The sequence below is a fragment of the Geospiza fortis genome, unplaced genomic scaffold, assembly GCF_000277835.1.
Source record: "Geospiza fortis unplaced genomic scaffold, GeoFor_1.0 scaffold40, whole genome shotgun sequence".
NCBI classification, from domain to species: domain Eukaryota; kingdom Metazoa; phylum Chordata; class Aves; order Passeriformes; family Thraupidae; genus Geospiza; species Geospiza fortis.
Genome location: NW_005054297.1, coordinates 25,523,645 through 25,531,595, shown reverse-complemented (window position 1 = coordinate 25,531,595; position 7,951 = coordinate 25,523,645).

Sequence of the window (7,951 nt, the reverse complement as noted above, 5' to 3'; positions counted from 1 at the left end):
TATCATGCCAGAAAACCATTAAGACAATTTATTCAACTACAAAGGTACAAATCACTTTGGCTCCAAGTATATCCGGTCCTACTAATCTACTACTCACCTTCGTGGCCCATTAAAAACAAAAAGAAAAAAGTAAAAAAACCCAACTAACCAAAAAAAAAGATGCCAAAAAAATCCACCACAAAGACAAACAAACAAGCAAAACAACAATTACAAAAACCAACAACAAAATCCTCCAAACAAACAAACAAAACCTCCATCAACCCATACTAAAAAAAAGGGGGGGGGAAATTAGCAATTATTACATAATGGAAGGACTGTTCAAAATGAACAAAATTTTGCAGATCTGATACATTAGCATCTTCACCTCTGCATCTAGAATAACATTATCTTTGTGCTTTTAACAGATTCAAATGCTGCAATGAGAAAAAAGTTGAATAGATACAGAGCAACATATTTTGTTAAATAGCACATTTCAAAAGGAATGTTCATCAGGGTCTCTGGTAACAGACCTTTATTACTATTTTGTATAAATTTGCAAGCTGAAAATATTTACTAGCCTTGAAAGCAAATAAAAACACTGCCAATTTCAACTGAGGGTTTCTAAGTCAATGATGTAACACATCTCATGAACTGCATTTCCTGACAACAGCTAAGTTATGCACATAACCTAACATAACCTCTCTTCCATGAAGCATGTATTTTGTCTGAGGGTTGATGGTTTGGGCTGCTGTTTTGTTTCCTGGATTCAGCTATTTTTGAGGGAGCATGGTATCCATTACAAAACTTTGATGAGTCTGGAGTCTCAAGATCTTCTCTGAGGGTTTAACACAATAATTCTTGTGGTAAACATTCAGATCAATAAAATTAACTTTTGAGCTTTGTGCCTTTTATTCCTGTTAGGCATTATTATTATTTAATATATATATTGCAGAAGCAAGACCGATGCTTTGCTGCTTCAGCTTCTACAGGATATTCTTTTGCCATATCCTGTACCTACTGTCAGGCTTTGCACGTATTTCCATTACATCATCCCTGCTAATTTAGTCTTGGTGTTTCCATTGATAAAGAACTTTTCTACCAAAAAAAAAAAAGAGACAGCCAGGACTTTTTTTGGTATAGCTGTAAGTGCTGTACAGCCAGTAATCACCTTACTGGATTAGTACAGGGGGTGACAGATTACAGTGCTCTGTCTTATAGTAGGCTTTTTTCCTCAAAATTTCCCACCTTTCCTATCAGTGCAGCTTCAGCAGGGGGAGAAAAGGTAAGATCATTAGTGTGAGAGATCCACAGAGAGCACTGATCACAGCAGGCACCCAGCAAGCGCAGCAGTTAAAGCACTGAGATCTCCAAGGCAATCTTCTGTTTGGCAGACTTGTTACCACAGCACATTACACAGTTATCCAGCCTATGTAATAAAAAAAAGGTGCTGGCATAGAAAGATCTCACAAGTCTACATTGTAAAGCTTATACTTTGAAAAATCTGTTATTAGTTAGAAGCATGCAACATCTAGAACAGTTAGCAAAAAGGCTAGTTATTATGTAGGTGCTGTTATCCTATCCAAGAGTAAACACCACAAAACTTTTCAAATAAGCAAAACTATATATAATGCAACCAGAAAACATTAGCCTTTCCCACACAAACAACACAGGAATTCAATGAGAAATCCACCATTTCCCTAAATATAAGCTTGATTTTCTTGCCTCCATTATTTTTCTTGTGTTCATATATTTTATTTGAGCGTAAGCTTGCAATTCCTTCTTTTCAGATTGATGGTCAGAAAAGCAGAGAAATCATAGATACCTTCTCTTCTTTGGCACCTCTCACCAGCTATGTTGGCCACAGCAAAGCTGACCTGCCTGATCACAGCAGATAAAGAAATAATTCAGATAGGAAACATTGAAAAGACAGTGTCACAGCCCAGACATTGATAAAGAGCAAGGCAGTTCTGCAATCTTTTTGCCAGGAGGCAAAGTTCAGAGGACTGTACAAAGCAGGTCCAAACCCTAGTAAGCAAACCCTTACATAAAGCACACATTTCAATTGGTTTCAAGATGGTGACCAGGCTTGCAGGGGGTTAACATTAATGGTGACAACTATGGAATATTAAAACATTACATCACACTAGACTCCCTGATGGGAACTTGTGCTCACTCTTGCTACAGAGCTGCTTCATGAGACACCATATCCCTAATGCTAACATGCAAGCAACATAGAAAAAGGATCTGCTGAAGCTGCAACCCAAATTTACTACCCAAAGTCAAAAGTATAAATATGCAAAAAGCTGGAGGTTAATTTGAAATTCCCTTTCAAGTAATCACTCAACCAATCTTTACAGAAATTTGCCAAGCCTTTCCTAACACCTCCTGCATTAAAATTTTACTGTGGCTAGTGGCTGCCCAAATCCAAAACAGAAGATCAGTTATGTAGCAAATTATCTCCAGGAAGTTAACTCCTTCTGTCTGAAAAGCTTACAGAAATTTGTACAACTAAATGGATAGCTTTAGGTAAGACTAATAATTTCCTGACTGCATGTGAAGCTCTAAAACCTGTAATTTAGGACAAAAATATGTCTGTATTTTTTTCCTGAAATTTCCCTAGTAAATATAAACAGTAACTTCAATGTTAAATACTACAGTAAGCACCTCTTTTTCTTACATGTGTGTGTTCTAGCTGCAGCAGAAAGGTACAAATATGTTTGCCTTATTTATGTGATAACTTCTCAGAGTTTTCTTAATAACATGAAAAACATACTTTTAAAAATACTTTCCCTGCTGAAACCTAGGGCATACCCCCTGGATATGCAAGGGGGTTACATATTTGAAAATTAACCAGCAAATAAAAATTTATTATAGAACCTTGTGCTTTGCAAGAATTGTGGGGTTTTTCTTGAACACCATTTCTTCAAGACAATATAAATGACTCTTTAAATTAAAAAAGCTCTGAAATTATGACCAGTGCCAGAGAAGAATCTGACCCCAAATGGGCTGCCTGAAATGGAACATGCGGTTGCACTGGTGGGGATCACAGGCACTGTTGCTCCAGAGCTGACCTCTTTGTTTTCCTATTAGGAAGAAATATGCAGTATGTATTTCCTAGATGAATCTTAGAATCAAATTTACTTCTAAGGGATGGAAAGAAACAGAAAAATAAGTGCACCTTGGAGCTCATATAAATGTATTTTCCTTAAGTAAAAAAGAAAATTCATCAATACAGTTCAGTAGGTATCTGATGAAATTGTCTTTTGAAAAATGAAAAAATTATCTCTGATGAAATTGTCCCTCTAGGAGGGACTTCATAATTTATGATTATTTAGGAGCAGGGCTGGTATTTCATTGTATTTTAAAAAATCAACCATACAGATTGTAGGGTCACAGAAGTAAGACAGACTAAGGCTACCAGAGCATGTTTTACTTCTATCATTATTCTAATAATTGTAATTATGACTTGTGTTGCAGTAAGAACCTGGAAATGATGGCAGGAACACAGCATACTTTCTTCCCAGATTAAAATTAAAGAAAATGTACTTTCTACGTAGTGCATCTCTGCAACACACATAGAAAACATTAAAAAAAAAGTTATGCAAGGTTCAGCCTGGTCTGAGCCATCCCCATTTCCTTTCCTTGAGCACATCTGTCTCCAGTGTCAGGTTACTAGTGCACATTCCTTCTGCTTGCTGACTACCTTTTTCTTCCGGAGCACAGTGTCCCCCCAGGCAGGAAAGGCAGTGAGCACTAATAGGCAGGAAAGTGGATTTTTTTTGCCTCCAGAAAAAAACCATAAAATGGTAAACAGGAGGAATAGAGTTTTGTTTCTGGATAGGTTTTCATTTCCAAGAACAGATAAAATACAGGACAGAGTGCATAATTTTCTCCTGAAATCATAATTTTTGAGCTAATGAGTTTTGCCTAGAAAAAGTAGGCTTCATGATTACAGTCAGTGAAGAAGGCAAACATTGTATTTGGCATCTGGTGCTGTACCCTGGGCTGAAGAAAAAACACCCTTTATATTCATGGTAGGCACACAGACCTTATAAAACCATGAGACAATAACCCCAGTGAAATTTGTGGTTAAAAAAAAAAGTCACAGACACCTAAACAACATTTCAAAATTTATCCCTGTGAGCATTTCTTGGCCAACTTCTTCCTTTCAAGCGGTTACTCACATGATCTTTTTGCATTTTTAAAATTTTGCTTGTTGCACAGCCCACTTACCATCTTGCAATGTAATAGAAAGGAGCAAGGAAAAGCTGAGAACATTCCCTTGTGACACTTGCAATTTGACTTGAAGATACTCTTCATAAAATTCTTTTGACCCGTAAACATGTTCATCCCAGATCTTGTCTGGTTAGTGAAATAATTCCTCTGGATCAGCAGGATGGATTAATTTGGGGAAAACCAAGTTAGAAAATCTGACTAGAAACTCTGGTATTATATCTTATCTGACAACTTCAAGTCAAAATAAACAAGAATTTTCTCTTATTATCAGTTACTATCACTGCTGAGCATTCAGCATGGTTTCTTATGAAACAGCTGAGACCCACAATGATCTATGTATTTTTACAGGCTTCTAAGAGAGGAAGAGTTATTGTCCAAGGGCTATCTGAGATACCAGGATTGAAACCAGTATTGACATATATAGCAATTAATTCCTGTACTTTAGAAGCATCACTTAACATTTTATACTGATGGCATTTGAAAGCTGTTTTTAAATATTAACGATAAATGCTAAAGTTGATAATTATCTGCTGGCCTTCAAACCAAAAGTAGTATCCAATTTCTGACTAGCAGAGCAATAGGGAATGCTGATTAATCTCTTACTCCATACTAGGAGGCGCCCAAGTATCTTTCTCTCCTGTTGTAATCATCCAAGCTTATTCTATTTCTTAATATTGTGCATTTTACTGCTTCCTCACATTATTTCATCTTTTGTTCTTCCAGTAACTTGATCTTTCATTTATCAAGGTTATTTTTATTCTTCTATATGTGACAAAATGATTTGATATTCCCTCAGCCACTTTTCCCTTATTTCTTCCAATGTTATTATTAGAAATGGCACCATGGTTTCAACATTTTTCCCCAAATAAGACTGTAGCAGCCACTCTACTGAAAGTGCCACCCAGAACACTTAATGACCAGCAAAGTGATACAGTACTTACTGAAATATGTTAAGCAGAAGATAATGTTGTGTGTTACTTACTGTTAATGTTTGATATTCAGGAAAGGCAGATCCTACTCAACACTTAAAAAATTGTTTCTGCAATATGCTAACTAATTTTTTCACTTTCTGGATGTAAACAGATAATCTGACTATTTGATCCTATCAAGGAGGAAATGGGAAAGACAATGTCTGTAGGAGAAGTAGCAATGATATAGATAATAAATGCTGAAATCATCATTCCTTTATTATGCTCCTTCCAGATTATAAGAGAAGGAAAGCTTTTGATTCAAAGAACCAATTCTTCTAGCTCATAAAGTGTTATCTACAGACTTCCAGCTTTCCTACACACTTTACATTCCCTCTCCTCTCAAGCCAGCACAAACCCCACCAGCAAACACTGTGAAAAAGGCAGAACTATTACATCACTACATTCTACCGAGTTGTTATTTGCCTAATTTCAAGTAGCACGTGAAAGTAAGTACCTGAAGGAAAGCTACTTGCAAAAGAACTACAAACTCTAGAGTGGGGCTGTATTACATTTTAGAATTTTTTTCAGTGGGGAAGCATAGAATTATTACTGTATCTTACATGAAAATTATCATAACTCTGTCATGCTCGTGTAATAGTGACTTGGATTTTATTGGTCAAACAAACATTTGTAAATTTTGGCAGAGAGTTAACAGTGGAATTAACAGATTATAGTATACAAAACTGGAAAAAAAACCAAAAATATTGCACTTAATAATTGCATCTATCTCAAGTCCCCTAATTTTAATGGGACCTCAGAACTAAACTTCACCACATTCAGGTGCAGAAGAGGCCTGGATAGCCCGAGGGACTGGCAATAGTCTATGCATTCTTTCTGCCTTTTAGCTTTCTGCAGAGTCCCTATCACTTTGAAGTCTATACTACTTTCCACCTTAAGGTTATGAGCCTGAACCTCACCTGCTGAATGAAAGTGATGGTCATTTGCAAGGCTGTATGAATGAGGTGGCCAGTGTGTTCTCATTCATGGTGAGCAAGAGAACACACCCCTAAACCTGTCCTAGTGGAGACAGAATGACATTTAGGATATTGAGGATGTAACCCTGGCTCTGTTACAAACTCGTTGAGCGATCTAGGCACAGCACTCCTCTCCTACTCCACCACATTTGTACTTGAATTTATAACACCCCTAAGAAAATTCTGTCACTGCCACACAGGACCCTGATTTCAGCTGAGCTAGTAGCCATAATATTTAAAAAAAGTTCACTTTAAAGGCCAGAAATCACAAAGAGAAAACTTAATGACCACCAAGCTGTAAAGAAGAACAGTGGGATGTGTCTCCTCTAACAGATAAATCTGATCAACCAGCAGAGGATTTTCCTTTTGTTTTCCTGTTTTGTCTGAGACACCTTCCTCAGCAGTCTTGGTATAATTTTAAAACAATATTTAGTGACTATTTCCTCCAGGTATTCAAGCTGCAATTTGTCTTTTCATTGATATGGGCATACTTTACCTAGACAAATTAAGTAACCAAGTAATGATGTATAACTCTACCAGGGGGGAGTAGCATGCACTATTGAGTTAAATAGGTTTTTAAACAAAATAGGAAAGCCCTTGATAAGGGAAAGCAATACAGGGGTGACTGAATTAAAACAAAACAAATCCACAAAACAAAACAACAACAACAACAACAACAAAACCAACAAAAAACCTCAACCCCCCCAACAAACCAACTATATTTTCCACTCTTTTAGGAAATAGGCAAATAACAACTTTATCCAACTTTCAGTAACAGTTATCTAGTAATAATAGTAATGCTTTGCTTTGCTTATATAGAAATGTACTTTTTCCTGCATGTTTTAGAACAGAAATTTTTCCCAGAATGGAACAAATTTTAATGGTTTGTTTTTCCAAATAACTAGGTGCTACCTCATCACAAGAAATCAGCAGGTTGGAAAAAAGGACCAGTCGAATTTCAACTGATGCCAGTAATTCACTAAATTTCAAAGCCATCAGTGCTGCTCCCAAATTCCACAGGTTTTGCCTTTTTTCTCTTCAGGCGTGAGTATCTGCACCAGTTGGCTTCAGTGGTTTGTTAAAGCGAGCTCTCGTCATAATCAAGTATAAATATAATGCAATGTACAGGTGGGCTATGCAAATGGATGTCCCATCCAAAACTGCTGGCCTCAAACCGACCCTGCTGGAACAGATATATCTATTTTGCCCTACACGGTAAAAAAAAAAAATCACAAATTAATTCCTGAATATTCTGATCCTTTAAAAATAGTTGACGGTACAAAGGACACCCATTAGCCTTAAGTACTGCCTGTTTCACTTTGAATGGCCACAACTTCGCAGGTATTTTGGAGAAGAGAGAGAGCATTTGAGCTGGGACAAGGGCCATGCTTGGGGGGCTTCCCTGCCCCCGCTTTCGGGGAGGGGGAACAAAGGTCGGGAGGGCATTTCCTGCCCCTGCCATTGGTGTCTGCATGTGGGACCAATATGGGCAATGCAAAGTTTAAACAGTTGCAAATGTGGGAGGGAACATCGGGGCTTGTTTTACATATGTTTTTTTCCTGGCCGGGCTGAATTTAAAGTGGAGCGGCCGCATTGTTCGAGAGGCCCCTACGCATTGACAGGAGCTGCTGTTTACACGGGCTTTTCATTCCTGCGCTGTTTGCTTATGGAAAATAAGGGGGAGTGACAGAAAAAGGGAGAAAGGGAGAAGGGAAGGGAGGCAGGCCCGGAGCGCAGCGCAGCCCGGGAACCTCGGCGCTGCCTGGTCATTAACCCCGCCAGGGCCGGGCC